This window comes from Simochromis diagramma, unplaced genomic scaffold (genome assembly GCF_900408965.1).
Source record: "Simochromis diagramma unplaced genomic scaffold, fSimDia1.1 OVJJ01000387.1, whole genome shotgun sequence".
NCBI lineage: Eukaryota > Metazoa > Chordata > Actinopteri > Cichliformes > Cichlidae > Simochromis > Simochromis diagramma.
Window position 1 is genome coordinate 1,566,228 of NW_024387152.1, and position 17,114 is coordinate 1,583,341.

The 17,114-nt window shown below is 42.4% G+C and overlaps 1 long non-coding RNA gene across 1 annotated transcript; it reads left to right on the top strand.

Moving 5' to 3' along the window:
* Positions 1–9,848: 9,848 nt before the first annotated feature.
* Positions 9,849–15,618, top strand: LOC120743922. Its single transcript, XR_005698275.1, has 2 exons — positions 9,849–10,222; positions 14,844–15,618. It is a non-coding gene; the product is annotated as an uncharacterized LOC120743922 (long non-coding RNA).
* The last annotated feature ends 1,496 nt before the right edge of the window (positions 15,619–17,114 follow it).

Sequence of the window (17,114 nt, forward strand, 5' to 3'; positions counted from 1 at the left end):
AAGTGTTTAGTTTGTTACTGTGTTAAGCTTCTCTTGGGAGTCTGAAAGCAAAAAAAGAAACAAATGCTTATTTAATTGATAATTCGTGCATATTCAGAATTTGAATGTGGAGGTTGTTGGCAAAATGAATGTGACATTATGGGGTCATAAAAAAGATAATATTATCTTATTACACCATGTATGTACTGATGTGATTAGATATCTCTTCATAATAAGGAAGTTGGACAAATAATCAATGATGACTTTTGGAGAAGTGGTGGGATTAAATAAGTAGCACTTCTTCCCCCTCTTTGTCACATATATAAACTCAACTAGAAATCTACTTTGCTTTACTTTTCATATCATTTTTTTCTACATGACATCCTGAACTAAATGACAAAAACAAAACAAGTCTTCCATCATGTCTGTCTTTGTCTGTATGAATCTGGAGGAGTGAAATGTTTGTGCCTAAAGAATTCATACCTTGGGTGAGTAATGTTTATATATATTTTATTCATAGAGTACTTTTCTAGGTACTCAAAGATGCTATATACAATAAACCTCATACAAAGAGCAAATCAATATTTGATGTGACCACCGTTTGTCTTTGAAACAACACCAATTTATCTACAGACACTTGTGCCCATTTTTTAGGTACTTGGTTGGCAGGTAGCTAAAAGGATCTTGGGGTACTTTCCATATTTATTCTTCATTCCTCTAGGTGTCTCCTTTCCCTTTAGTCAATCTTGAGACTGGGTCTCTGTGAAGGCCGTACCATCTATTTTGTGGCTAAAAACTATTTTTTGTTTCAAACTAAATTCATGACTCATCAGATGCATCAGGATTGTGATATGGATCTAATCCAAAGCTTTATAAACTCTTGCTTAAAAAGCACAAACCTATTCCTTTCTGGGTTACAGTGTCACCAGGCTGTCCAGCTGTCCCTCTCCCCAGTAACATTTCCTGCACCTAATGTGATATCCTGAGGTCCTCTCGGGCCAGATGACATATGTAATCTCTTCAGCATGTTCTTCATATACAGCAGGTTCTCGTCCCAGTTGGACATGCCAGAAAAACCTCAAACTTGAGCTTCACGCTCAGCTGCAAACGGCCCCAGTGCACACTGAAGGTCATTCTCTGATGAAGCCACAGAAGCCCATCGTCTGTAGAGAAATGAGGCAATTTTGAGGTTCCAAAATAAGACACGTTCATGAGCCCCCCTGTCGTGCCTTGAAATTCTGTGCAATAAAACTACAAACTGAGTCAAGGCAACCAGGCGGTTAATGTTGAGAATACAGACCCAGCTCTCAATCTGCTTGTAGGACCAGATGGCACAAACGACCTTAATATTTTCTAGTCCTGCGTTATCTTCCTGAGGGACCTTTTTACATTTGAAAAACACATGTAGACTGATTTTAATAAAGGCACCATGATTTCACCCAGTGGTTTCAACTTCATATTCTGAAGATTTCATATTACTATTTTTGCTGCCATTGTGTTTATTTTCACTAAATGTGGATGACAGGGTGGTGTGCTAAGTTAGCAGCTATTGCTAGCCAGCTCTGGTGATATGTTATATTCATTAACTGCAGCAAATGAACACACACACCTGATAACTAGCGCTAAATAAAACAGTTGAATTTCAGTCAGCAAACCTGAAGCACAAAGTGTTGTACAATACAGAAGGCTATATTATTTGCCAGATAACTTGATTAGAAGTACACCAACAACACAAGCATAGCAGATATAGCAGATAAGTGTAGTTCTATGAGTCTAATTAGTGGAGGTGAGGCCTAGCAGAGAATTGGCTCCAGCTCCCCTGTGTTGGGATACTGGTGAATCTAAAACATCCACTTTTCAGTTGTTATGAAGGGCAAAGTTATTCACAGAGGAATAAAACCAATTTTTTTGTACCAGGATTTAAATGTTGTTGTTTTTTTAATGCTGTTGATGATTTGAATATGGAAGTCTGTGGGGAGTGAAGTGCTTTTGGAGCCAGCCTCAAGTAGCCACTAAAGCAACTGTTTGCTCTAGAGATTACTGATTGATGCAGACTGGTCAAACTTGCACGTTCCCTCCAGTAACTTTGCTGGTCCACCGAGCAAGGCTTCCCCTGAGTCTTCAGAGTGTTTCTTCTAAAGAACACCGATTGGTTTGCATCATTCACCGCCGGATGATGTTAGTAGTACTTTCTTACTGCTGAACACAGCCTGGGCCAAGACCTTCCATCCCTTTTGGATTTGTCAGATGGTTCAGCTGAACTTCCTTCAGGCTATAGGGCCAGACTAAAGTCCTTTTCTATAGCCTCTCTGGCTCCAGCACTTTAGCTGGTATTGTTTTCCAACTTTGCTAGCGTAGATTTTTACCTTCCAGCCTTTACAGTTAAGTCATTGACATACTGTCACTTCCTGTACGGACACAGGTTTCCTGAACCAAACACCATTTAGAGGGCGTTACAAATACTATTACTTTTGGCCTTAAAATTAATTCAATATTAAAAATATTGAATTTAAGAAAGAAATGATGACGACAAATAGAAAAGAAGTGTAACCTGGACGTGTGTCCCTCTATCTATAAAGAGATGATCTATACTGCTCGCCCAAGTGCAATGTCTACAATATCTGAATCTAGGTTTGGGAAGGAGATTGGCGGTAGCGACTCTGTAAGAGCAATAAGACTTCCAACCCACATAACACGCACGACCACAGGTTTGTGAAACAAAGTTTGCTTTATATATTTCTTCTTTGGATCAGTTCCCTTTGCTCATCCTCAATGTAGGGATACCTTCAAATGCAGTAACCATCTCAAATGCATCACAAAATAATTGAAACAATCAAAATAGATGTAAGACAAGAAACACAATATTTCAACACCCCAAAGAAAAGGAAAAAGAAAAGAAAATAGCATGTGAGTGTCCAGTTCCTTATGGTGTCAGTTTATTCAGTTACCCACTGTCCTGGGTTAAGAACTGAAAACGACCTGAATCTCAGGCGGAGAAAAAGTAGCAAAGAAAATGATAAGGTATCTCTCAGGTGGGCTTCCTTTTGTTTTTTTCCCTACCGCCCTCCTGGTACGGCAGGCATCAACGTGTCGGCGTCCTTACACAGAGAAGGCCTCCACAGCAGCAACAGTGTCTTAGACCCACGATACCAGCTCCTCACTTGGCACCCATGGAACTGTACCTCAAAAAAAAACCAGTCTGCACACAAATACGCAGAACGTTAGATGTCCACATTCCTTAAATGTCCTTGTTCCTAATGTCCTTGGTTCTTTTGAAATATTAAAATAAATTTGCATCTTGTGACACATTAAAAGTAAATACACCGGTATTACTGTGCATCACCCGCAGTTACAGCTACAGCACAGCTATTGCACGTGAACTGCGCATAACCACTTAGCTGGTCGCGGCTGAACTAGCAGGCCCAAGAAAGTAAAAACACTAGACACTCATAATAAACAAAACTGTCACAACATTGCAATACTATGAAAACACATCTTAAACATCATTAAACACATTTACTACTATTCTGACTGGTTAGTTATTTTTTTCAGTGCATTGAACTGCAATAGCGGTGCTAAGTGAGCTAGGCTAACTCACCAGAATAGTTCAAAAAGTTCGGAGAAATACTCCGACTCCTTTCAGGTAGGTACCCGTCTGTGGTTCACCGCTAACGACAGCTCTCTCACAAATGTTAATTGAACCTCTTTTCTCTCTTTCAACTGGAAAAAACCGTGCTCCGCGGCAGCATGGAGTTTTTCCTTGCCGTCCTTTTTCCTCTACACCACACCTTCACGCGCACGGAGCTGCAGATGGTGCCTTCAGGGCAAGCCCGGAAATTAAACTATCAAACAAGTACTACGATGCATTCAAAGAACCCTGTACTTCTGATTGCTGTAAATCTTACCAGGGTTACATTCTCCCCCTCTAGACTGCATGAGTCCCAGCATGCATACCTGCCCCTACAGGTACAGACACATGTGAAATAGCAGCCCCTAAAGCCTGAAAGAATGAACTAATGGCCAAGGTTAAAGGCTCCCCCAGCTCATCGTAGGTGAGTTTCCGAGGCGGACGTCTCTCCCTAGTAGAACGCCGGACACTTGCGTTCTCGGACTCTTGACTCTCAGATACTACATTGTCAGTGTCTGCAACTACAGGGTCTGTGGTGATGAGATCTGTGTTCTCTTCATCAGGTGAGATTTGTGTCACATCAGGTTCAGGAATATCAATGACAATATGGTCCGGAGTCCTACAGTGTGAAGTAGGATGTGTAACTGAACCACTATTCTCAGAGCTAACATAAGGAGTTCCTGGTTGAAGCTCGTGAGTAGGTCTTTCAGGTAAGTGTGCGGAACTTTGGGGCACAAAAGAAGGGGTGTCTGGGTTTAATACCCTGGAAACTGGCTGAGGCTCATTGAAGCCTCCTTCCCTCTGCAGGAAAGGACTCTTCGTGATGATTTCTGGCATCCATGTATTAGGATACAGTTCATCTTCATCACTGTACGACTCGTCCTCCTGACAATCAGTGTCCCCTTGCACGCCTTTTGTTGTTTTGCCCCTCAGTCTCATTTTTCTCGATGCGTCAGTGGAAGAACTTTGCTCTCTGATCTCAGTTACAGGTAGGAACCCGCACGGCAAAAGAAGGTCTCTATGCAACGTACGGTGTGGCCCCTCCCCTGTCTCAGGTTTGACTACATAAACAGGACTGTCGCTAATCCGTCTGACAACAACATGGATTTTCTGTTCCCACCGATCTGCCAGTTTGTGTTTCCCCCTGATATTCACGTTTCTCACTAAGACCCTATCCCCTTCTAAGAGTTCAGCTGCCCTGACCTCCCTGTCAAACCTAGCCTTGTTCTTCTCTCCCATCTTCTTGGCATTTTTAGCAGCTAATGAGTAGCTCTCCTGTAGGCGTTGACGAAGGCCCTTGACATACTCTGAGTGGGTCTTGTGACTTGCCATATCAGGTTGGATTCCCAGGACAAGATCAATTGGCAGTCTGGGCTGCCTACCAAACATTAGTTCGTAAGGCGAATAGCCTGTTGTACTGTTTCTCGTGCAATTGTATGCGTGGACCAGAGGTTTGACAAAATCTCTCCAATGATATTTGTCTCTCTCTTCCAGGGTCCCTAGCATACCAAGGAGGGTCCGGTTAAATCGTTCCACTGGGTTTCCCCGGGGATGGTACGGGGTGGTACGAACTTTGTCTGCTCCAATCAGTGTGCAGAGTTCTCTGATCGTCTTAGACTCAAAGTCCCTGCCCTGGTCGCTGAGTAGACGACTGGGGAACCCGTAGTGAACAATAAAGTTCTCCCATAAAGCCTTCGCAACAGTTCTGGCTTTCTGATCCCTAGTCGGCACCGCCACAGCAAATTTTGTAAAGTGGTCGGTGATGACTAAAATGTTTCTCGTGTCTCTATCATCCGGCTCAAGGGATAGATAATCCATACAAAGAAGTTCAAGTGGATAAGTAGCAGAAATGTTTTCCAAAGGCGCGGCCCTCTGAGGCACAGCCTTCCGCCTGAAACAGCGTTCGCACTTTTTGCACTTCTCCTCGATGTCTCTGGCCATTCTCGGCCAGTAGAACCTGGCACGAGCAAGCTGAAGTGCACGCTCAGAACCGAGATGGCCAACATCATCATGCACTCCTTGCAGTGCCCTCTCTCTGAACTGTTCGGGTAAGACCAACTGATACACCAGTTCGCCTCGCTCAGACCACTTCCTGTACAGGACACCATCCCTGAGTTCAAGTTTTTTCCACTCCCTGAGAAGAAGTTTGACATCGGGATGTTCAAGGTTTGTCTCTCTGAAACTGGGTTTTACAGCTCTCCTCACAAAGGTGATGACACGTGAGAGAGATGGATCATTATTTTGAGCATTACACCAGTCAGAGTTAGCCATGGATGGTAAAGTGTCCTCACCGAAAACATCAGGCACTACAGAAGGGTCGACAACAAGAGACTCCGCAATGACAGGCTGCTCTGAATGAGGTTGACGTTCATCTTTAACCATCACAAGATGACGTTGGCATAATGCAGAGAACACCTCATGATCCATGTCATCTCCTGCTTCCATGAACCGTTTTTTCATGTCCTCTATTCTCTCTCTTTCTTTAGTGAAAGCTTCATCCTCAAGAGGCGGACCTTGAGGCCGCCGGGATAACCCATCTGCATCACGGTTGGCCTGCCCTGCTCTGTACTTGATGGTAAACTGGTAAGTAGAAAGAGCGGCTAACCAGCGATGACCAGCAGCATCTAACTTCGCAGATGTCAAGACGTATGTGAGGGGGTTGTTGTCGGTAAGCACAGTGAAACTTGACCCATAAAGGAAATCACTGAACTTTTCACAAACGGCCCATTTTAAGGCCAAGAATTCGAGTTTGTGCGTGGGGTAGTTTCTCTCGCTCTTGGAAAGACCTCGACTGGCATACGCGACAACTCTGAGCTTCCCCTCCTGCTCTTGATAGAGCGCTGCCCCCAATCCATCGCGACAAGCATCAGTATGTACAACATATGGTAGTTGTGGATTCGCAAAAGCAAGGATGGGCGCAGACGTCAATTTCTTAATCAGAGTTCTGAATGCACTCTCACACTCCGAAGTCCACTCCTCACCGAGCGGTGCATTAGGGCTCACAAGAGGCGTGAAGCGCTCCCTCTTGTACACTTTGCCCCTTTTCTTTGGTGGATAGTAGCCTGCTGTCAGGCTATTAAGAGGTTTGGCTATCTGGGAATATCCTTCGACAAACCGCCGATAATACCCAGCGAAGCCTAAGAAACATTTAAGCTCTTTCCTATTTGAAGGACGAGGCCAGTCTCTCAAGGCGGATATCTTGTCAGGGTCAGTATGAACTCCTCGTGCATCCACAACATGACCAAGATACTTCACTGACGTCTTAAAGAAGTGACATTTCTCCGGAGAAAGCTTTAGACCGAAATCTTTAAGACGGTTCAGCACCTTCATGAGTCGTGCTTCATGTTCTTCCAATGTGTCTGAAAAGACAATCAAGTCGTCCAGAAACACCAATACCTCATTGAGATGCAAGTCACCGACACACCTTTCCATAAGGCGCTGAAAAGTGCTTGGTGCGTTCGTGACACCCTGAGGCATGCGATTGAATTCAAAGAAGCCGAGGGGACACGTGAAAGCGGTTTTAGGCTTGTCTTCTTCGGCCATCTCAACCTGGTAATAACCAGATTTAAGGTCCATGACGGAGAACCATTTAGCACCGCTAAGGGCAGCAAAGGTCTCCTCAATGTTCGGAAGAGCGTATGCATCTCTGATGGTTCGAGCATTTAGCTTCCTGTAGTCGATGCATAACCTGATAGAACCATTCTTTTTCCGGACCAAGACCACTGGGGATGCAAAAGGGCTCTGTGACTCTTTAATGATTCCTGCATCAAGCAGTTCTTTAAGATGCTCCTTGACTGCCTCCCTGTCACTGGGATGAATAGGCCTTGGCCTCTCCTTAAAAGGAGTCTCGTCATGTAGCCTGATGTGATGTTTCACTGCAGTGGTGTGACCATATGACAGGTCATCCACAGCAAAGACTTCTGGAATAGATCTAAGCTTGGTGATGATACGATCTTTCCATTGTTCAGATATTGATGAATCATCAAGATTGAACTCGAGGTTGTCACTGTCAGGCTTATTGTGATGAGAGTCACCTTTCACTGGTCCAAGTGACGTGACCTGCTGAGCTGCACATATTTGAGCAATGATGCATTTTGGCTGCAGCGTAACATCATGGTCACTAAGATTGCGCAGGACGACCGGGACCTTGCAGCTAGACTTAAATGGAATGTCCATCAGAGCAGCTTCAAGGAACACGCCACCTGGCAACCTGTGATGCTCATTGGGTTCAAGCACAAATGTGGTCTGACTGTTCCTTTTCAACCTGACATCACCTGTGATGCAGCACTTTTGTTTTGCAGGGATGGTGATGGGGTTTCCACCATGTAACCTGACAGGATGAGCATGGTTGTTGAGGTCATGGATCTGGGCAATATGCTGGAAGATCACTGCAAAATCTCTAGAGAAGAGTTTGCAAACAACCTCTGGACCATCCTGTTCAAGTACTTGTTCATAAAGTCGTAATAACACATTGGTACCAATCAACAGGGGGGTCCTGCTGTTGAACTGACACTCTGGCACCACAAGTGCTAACACGACTAGCTCCTCTTTCCTGCCAGGAACGGACAGCGGGAAAGTGACACGCGCTTCTATGTAACCAAGATAGGGGACCGGCTGTCCACCTGCTCCTTCGATTTCAAGAAGGGCATGAATTGGCGTGGTGGGGGGGATTACTTTAAAAAAACGTTTAACCCTCTGGGGTCCAGGGTATAATTGTCCATTTTTAACTACTTTTGATGTTTCCTCCACATCTCACCTTTAAAAACTGTTTACTTGTTTGGTCTCATCCTTTTCAGCACAACCTCACGTGTCTGAATCTACAGTTATGTTTTCATTTTTTACAGACTGTATTAACACAATTGATCTAAAATCAGACAAAAAAAACAAAATCCGAGTAGAAAAAGTTATATTTTTTTACTGTAACAACCACAAACATGTTTAATGAATCATATTTCATAACGTTAAATGCAAATATAAATTGTCAATTTTAAAATCATATGCACAAGTTTTGCAAACAACAAAGTTATTTGCATCCATTTACCTTTTACCTTGATTTTTTAAATAACCATTTCAAACTATTTACAGAACAATCAGCTGTTCTTCAATAAGATGCCACAAATTATTTGTGCCACTGCAAAAACATCATTTCTGTCCACTATAAAGGAAACATCACAGCCTGATACCTGCAGGTCTGACAGCAGCAGGTGTATCACTGCTGTTTCTACCTGGAGACAGCAGTCGCCTCAACACAAAACTATCCACAACACTACACACTAACTACACAAGACAACACATTAACTACACACTGCAAACACGCTAAACGTCACAAATCTCTCACGTCTCAAAACTCGCTCTCTCTTTTTCTGCTGTCTCTCGCTCTCTCTTCTCTCGCCATCACTCCTAAAACGTCCTCTGTTTTTTGTTTTGTTTTTTGCTCATAAGCAGAGCGTGCTCGCTGCGCTGTCCTTAGACAGTAAACGTGAGGAAACTATTGAGGAAAAAACGCCGCGTATATCTTGTTTATCGTGACTCTGGTTTTACGTGGCCCATCAACACAATTTATAAACTGGTATATGTCACCTTGTTGCTTTGTCTTTAAGTGATCATATGATTGGCTTACCACGACTACTTTATTCTTCCTCAGTCAAACAGCAGCACTCATGTGATTGAGCAGAGTGAAGCTGACCCCCCCACCCACTTGAAACGTTTGCCCCCTGAGCTCCAGGTGTTGTGCCAGACAGTGATGGTGATCACCGTCCGCGGGAGCGCGCAGCTGCTTAAAGCTGTAGCGTCCAGATTACTTACAGCTACTCCCGTGCAGCTGATATAAGATGCTGTGAGCTGAACACAGCTTCAACCATCTGTTTGCTGAAAAATAGTAATGGACCGCGTTTCCTTGTTAGTAACTGTTAGTAACTGTAATGGCGTTGTAACGATAGGAATAGTAATTAGTTAGATTACTCGCCGTTACTAACGGCGTTACTTACTTCCCATCACTGATAATGACATACATGAGTTGAGTAATTTAAACATCCACACCAGTTTTTCAGTGAACTGGGACGATGTGGTCGCAAAAAGCATCTAGATCTGAGTCGAGTGATGAGAGGCCTTTGCAGAATTAATAAATGAAACGAGCTGAAATATAATTTTATATTTTCCATATCATGTTTTCCACATTGGGTTTTGTTTGTTGAGGTTTGACTGGCGCTTTTGATTGCATAATCTCGCTGTGGCTTGTTCTGTATGGTGCTTCAATGGGCGCTGATTTGAGAATTAGTGCTTTCAACTGTTTATCTCAAAGCACCAAAGTCGTGTTATTATAACTGTACCGGATTGAAACCCACATTTATTTTCTGGAGGCTCTTTGTTCATGTGAAATTTTGGTGTCAAAATTCACACACGCACACAAGTCTTGGAAACACATGAAAGCACATGATTGCACTTGCATCTTCATCAAAGTTAAAATTAACTCTGTCTCTTCTTCTTGTAGCCTCCATTGTAGCTCAGAAGTGGTGGTGTCAGATGCAGCCATGCATGGAAGGTGAGGAGTGCAAGGTGCTCCCAGATCTGACAGGATGGAGCTGCAGCACAGGCAACAAAGTCAAGACCACAAAGGTTTGTGTGCACACTTTACGCGTCCTCTCTCCCTGCCGTGCCATCCATTCAACACATACATGCATGCACACACCTAGCCAGACCAACCACAGAGTGATCCATTTTCACCTCTATCACGTTAGACTATATCCTTCTCTTCTCCCTGCTTTTCTCTCTTATTTGTCTCCGTCCCGTCTTCTTTCTCCTTTCACCCAATATCACTTTTTTTTTACCCAGTTTCTCTCTCTTTACTTTTCCTCTGGACTCATCTTGGCTCTAACATCAAAGATTCTCTGAAGAAAAATAAGGCCAACAAGAACAAGGCAAATAAAACACACACGCACCCTGAATATGAATATCACAATTCCCTTCACTCTCACTTGCCCTGCTTCCCTGCGTCTGACTGGCATGTCATCTGACTCGATGCAAAAAGAACTCACCACATTTGATACACTGGAGTGGTAAATGCCCTGGAAAAATTTTTTTATGCTCTCATTCTTCCACAGCACGGTTTGTGCAGTGTGTGCATGTGCACATTCTTTCCCCCCTGTTAAGTTTCATGTACTGGCAGTCTGTCTGTGTCTTTGTGTGCGTGTGAAAAGGTGTGAATGCACGCTATATATCTTCCTGCTCAGCCTACGTCTGCACCTGTTGGCTTCTCTTCAGTGGCTTGACCTGAGCAGGCTCTTAGCTGTCTGTCAGAGGAGAAAAATTTGTGCGAGACTCACCTCTTGTCACTGTACGCCTCTGTTTCTAACCTCCATCCTTCTCTCTGCCTTCTCACCTTCCATTATTCATGGCTCGGTGCAGACCTTTGTTTTCTGCCTAAATAATTGATTGAAGGCGTGGTCAGAGAGGAGAGATGCGTGCATCTCCGTGGTTGGGGGAAAAGTGAGTGGTGAGAAGCGCTTAAGGCACACATGTTCTTCTCACGCCTTCCCAGACAGTGAATAGTGATGATTAAGAATTCTTTTGGCAGTGCTTCCTCTGCTCACCTCTCACCTAGCTAAGTGGCTCGTGCCCCCTGAAGACCTTTTTTCCCCTTAACAGCCCCTCCTTACTTTTACCTTTTTTCCCTGATATCATTTTCAGTTCTTATCTTAAGCACAGATTTGTGTTGTACTGCTCTTATAAGTGTAACTGATGTTTCCTCACTCAGTTATGTCAGACAATGTGACAAATAGAAAGAAGAGTCGTCTGGTTTGATTGGATAAAGCAGCACATGAGGTTTGATGCTATTTGAAGACAGTTAGATGTGTGAATGTGTGAATGTTGCTGACCAATCCAGCTCCAAAGTGGACATTTATAATTAAAGTAAACCAGTTTCAGGCAGGCACTGCTTCATCAGTGACTCTGTTGTAGTTTTAAGGAGCACAAATATTTGCTGTCTCTTGCATTCAGGTCTTTGATCAATGATCTATGTGTGTGTGTGCATCTGCACTATTTGAGAGCGTTAGCTGATGTGTTCGCTTGATGATGAAGAGTGATTTTTTTTTCTCCTCTCGTGTCGTACGCTGAGGTCAAGATTCGCAGGCATCCAGATCAATAGCATCGAACGTTCTCTTATGGTCCCATTAAGACCTGCTCGTAAATTGAATTGACTATAGAGTGTGTATGAGAGAGAGAGAGAGAGAGGAGAGAGGCAGGGGGATATGGAGAAAGGAAAAAGAGGCAGGAGGAGATGGATGAAAGAGAAAAAATCTAGTGGAGAGTGAAAGAAAGGCAGAGGTGATGGGTAGATAAACGAATAAGAAAAACACTTGGGGGAAAAACAAGCATAAACGGTCAGCAGACAGCAGAAGGTAAGAACAACACAACAGGATTTGGCACTCTACTATCATTCCTCCTACCTGGAGACGGGGAAGGAGGAGCGAAGGAGGGAAGAGGGAGGAGAGGAGAGGGGTGAGAAGACAGCTAGATCATGCCAATATATCATATGTATGAGTACATGGGCGTGGCTCAGTCTCCAAGCTGCAGAGCTGCCATAGAATGCAAGGAAGGTGTGTTCGTCTTTGTGTAACTGCTCGTGCAATCGTGAACAAACAAGGACAACAATTTAGCAGTGAGTATAGAGTTTACCTACCTATATCCTGCAGTGAGTGTAACATCATACCGAGTAGATGTGGTGTTCTTTAAAAAAAGACATTCAGTCACTTTAAACTTTGATAAGCGACCAGAATGGGAAAAAAACTGTAAATCCCTGAAGTGTGGCAGTCAAGATGTCACAAACATAAAACTGAAACATAAATATTAGTAATGGTACGTTAACTGTCTGCAAGCTAACTAAAGCTTGCATGCTAACTTATATTTAAGCAAGGGCAGTATTTACTTTGTATTTTGCATATATTTGTTTTCTTTTTCTTGTTATTTTTAAAAGTTCTTCAGGAAGTTTGCAGTGAAGCAAAAATCAGATGTTTACTCTGATTACACGAACATTATTTGGGAGTGGGTGATTGATAATAGGTATTGATTTGTAAATAATTGTGACATGGATAACTTGAACTTATTATATAAAAGAAATATTGTGCAGGATAAATCTGACTCACTAGGCAGCTCATTCTCTTGACAATACTTTATTTGAAGATATAACACATCTTGGGGGTCAACTTGGAAGAAAGGCAGATTTGAAATGTAAAAGTGAGATCAGAGGTCAAATGTAAAATTATATTTGGATGCATCTATAATGTAATACAATGAACAAAGGCAGAAGAATTTTAATCACAGTTTTAAAAATAAAATATATTTTATGAAAGTTTGACCTTGTGTGACCTTGAGTTAGAGGCAGAGTAATGTGATATTTATAAACCCCGTATTTCATTTCCTGCATATGTTGTCAGTGCAAACAAGCATATTTTTTAGTAGCTCTGTATAACAATATTACGAACAAGATATTTACCATAAAAGAAAGTTGTAGAAAAGTAATAGTTTAAATATTTATATAATAGCTTCTAGGTTATATGGCTTTCGTCAGTTTTTGACCTATAAATCATTGAGCTGACCTTGAAGACTGTGGTAGATGTAAGCCGAATTTAAATTGATTGTTAACATGACCCCACTCTAACACCCCTACAAAGTTTATTACATTTCATTCAAAAACTTTCAGACAATTGTGTTTGCAGACAGAATGGCACCCACACAGTACACACACAAACACACAAATATAACCTCCTTGACGGAAGTAATTAATCCAGCAGCCAGCGATTTAATATGGTTATTTAAAAATAATAACCTTAGAAATGAAAGAAGACTTTTACCTTGTAATATAATTCAGAAAATGTAAGCTTTTGCTTTTCTGTCTGTCCCAAGTGTCGGTGACACTGCCTTGTAACACCCGACTGTTGGTTTTGTCATGTACAAGGAGACATTATAATTAATGAAAGAAAAACCAGAATATTTTAATTAAATTTGTTTCAGTTTGATTTGAAGTTGATTTTGTTCAATTCGCACACAAACTAAATCACATGTTACACAGCTTCTATGACTTGGTGTCAAATGTAAATAAATGTACCGCTGAAGGAGACATCTGCCTTGTGGCCATGCGACTAGGATAGGCAGCTAAAAGCTTTGGACCAAGTACAAAAAAAGGCACTCGTGGGTCTAAAAAGGCTTGTAGAAATGACACCCTAGCACTTCTTGTGTGCTTTGTAAATTGAGATCTAACTATCTAAATCCGCCCTTTAATTGGGCACAGAAACTGCAACCTACAGGCATATTTGAACAGGCAACTGGATGAACACCTAAAGGGACTTTGACTTTGCACCTTCAAGTATAGCAGGCAGAGAGATGCCGCGGTGTGCGTGCATAGTGAACTGGCGTGACAACAAACGCCTGCAGACTCTTTGATCCGCCACAGGAGTAGACGCCTGAAGGCAATGGGAGCAGACCCAGGAAGGGTGGCCTGGAGCCATCAAGACTAGATACAGTAGTTTCAATTGCCAGCTTGGAAGAAACACTGCTCTGAGCTCTCTTAGTGATGGCTGGTATTCGCACTTTGTTAGCTGGGACCCAGGTCAGACAAAAGAGTGTCTGCCCCATGAGGAAATAACAGAGAGACAGCATGTGTTGGGGCTAAGAGGGGAAACCACTGGGAAACTCAATAAGAGGCAAAGGCATGCAGGAAAACAGAAGAACCGTCTTGGAGAGGCTGGTCTATTATATGCCCGGCACTGGCAGTTATACAGCAGTTTGTGCCTGTTTGATCACTGGCTGGTAGAAAATGTCTTCTAATAGCTTGAAATAAACCAAAAGTGAGCGTATGAGCAAAGAAAAAGCGAAGATGGATCGCCGAGATAAGGAGGCCATGTGATTAGTGCAGCCGCCTCGACAAATAGACGAAATGACATGGCAGAGGGCCAAGTGCTGAGAGTGCGGCAGTGTGGGCTGCCTGCCACGATTCAAGCTTGTCTTGTTTAGGTTCCAGAAGAGACAGAAACCGTGTTGGTCATGTTTTCCACCAATAAGAGACTCTTCCTGTATTTTTCCACATAGAAGCCAGCACTGCATTATTTAAAGCCTTTCACTGACATGTAAAACCAGCGCTGGCTCTGTTCTCTGTTCTCTTTGCTGTTTCAGGCTGTTTTCAAACTTTTTGGGTTCTGTTAAAATGGTGACCTTTGACTCACTTCTTCCCTTTCTTTCACAGGTGACCCGATAGTCCCGCCCATGTCTAGAGGAGCGTTAGAGAAGGGCGGTGGAAGTACTTACACAGCACAACGGACTTATAAAATCGTAAGGAAATGGACTCTGATGGACATCAGTGAGGAACCAGTGATTTTTCCTGTGGATATTCAAAAAATGATGACTGAAGACGCAGGACTGCTCGCCATCTTAAGCAGAGCTGAGTGTCCTCGGGCCTTCACTGCAAAAGACTCAGTCACCCACAATTCTTTACTGCTTCTGAAAACAAAGTGAACTGCAACCTAAATGGCACTTGATTAGATGATGAAAAAAACATCTTTACAACAAACTATATTCTTTATCTCTCTTCTATGGCTAAGTTGTGTTCCATATGCATACTGGGAATTGCAGAAACTTGACTCTAGACAGCTATTCTGTATTACAAAACTAGCTAAAAAGAGGGAGTGGATCCAGAATGCTTGCCTCATGTAGTCTGGATGACACATTTAAATTTAACTGTGCCACACATGACACATTTAATGCTGTCAAAATGTTTCTGAAACTGAACCTCTTCTTTATTCAGATTTCACCTCCATACGAATATTTTACCTTAAATAGTTTGTTGCTTACCACACATGCCATTTTTTAAAATGCAGAGACAGTTTGTCAGTCTTCTCTTTGCTTTTGTTTTTTGACAAAGGACAAAATCCTTTCAGGGGTGAGGTTAGACTAATACCAAGTAGATGTTACGGTATATTGAAAAATGTAAACGTGTTTAAACAAAAGAAAAAAAAAAAAAAGCAGTCCATGGAATCAAAGGGGCTAAAAATAAATCGATGCTCTAATGGTTTTAATATCTGTGTTTTTAAACGCCTGTTAACCGCTATTGAGTACATGTGTCAGTATTATATTAAATGAATAAAACCTTTCAAAAGAAAAGAGAAATCTCAGTCGGTTGCTTCAGCCCTCAGGGGGAAGATTATTCAAGTGCTTCTTGTCAGGACCCTCACAATACAGCTCACAATACCAAAGCTCTGAATTGTTTCTCAATGGATGCGCGGACCTGCTAGCAGTGCTGATAACATCAGCATGAAGTTAGCTCCCCCTGAAACCCTGAAATAACAGGAAACGCAAAAACCGTGGCTTTGTAACTGCTGGTGTTAATTGTGTTGGCTTGAAGAGATATCATCAATAACTGGTAATTACTTTGCTGTTCACATAATGCATTAATTTTCATCGTGTTTATTTCCTGGAGCAAACAAACAGCTTCTTATATTAACAATTGTTTTGTCAAAGCTAAAAGAAAAAAGAAAAAAGGAGCAACAAATACAGAACGGCTCCTCTCCACAGGCGTCATCTGTGATCTGTAACTGACAACTTATTCATCAGGTCTACACAAAATTCTTCTCTGTATTTAGCTGTGTTTTTACCGCAGAAATTTTAGGCAGGCGAGGAATGAAAAAGGATATTTGTATGCAGCGCATATGAGCCCGGACTGCAAAAAACAAACTGTGCTCATAAACAAGATTCAGTGCTGAGATTTTGTGGCTCTGTTATTTGGCATTTTGTGAAATTCAATCAACAGGTGAGTATTGGCAGTGATATTATTCTATGAACATTATCTTGATACAGCTGAGTGCAACTCAAACAATAGGATAACTTGGCTGTTCTGCTGTATTTTCCATTTTGGCAGTGAAAGCACATCCTAGCCCAAATACCCAGTTCATGATCGTATAATTTCTCTTCTATCTACAAACCTACGAGACATTATGCAATTAAAAAAGAAATGTTAATGCCCGAAACAGAGACTTAGATTTATGCAAGTACAAATAAATGGCCTGCATTTGTATAGCACTTTACTCAGTCCCTAAGGACCCCAAAGCACTTCACACTACATTCAGTCATTCACACACACTGGTGATGGCAGCTACATTGTAGCCACAGCTGCCCTGGGGCGCAATGACAGAGGCGAGGCTGCCGGACACTGGCGCCACCGGGCCCTCTGACCACCACCAGTAGGCAAACACGGGGTTAGTATCTTGCCCTTGCATGCAGGCAGGAGGCAGCCTGGGATTGAACCACCGACCTTCTGATTAGTGGCTGACCTGCTCTGCCATCTGAGCTACAGCCACCAGTACAACATTAAATTTATTGGAATCTGGTTAAATAATATTTACTTGAATCACATCCATTCAGTTTTTACACACCACGTTTCCTTAATGATTAAGATTTTTGAGTAAATAAACCACTGATTTTATAAGCTTCAGTAACATTTTACTTAAAATTATTGCCTCAC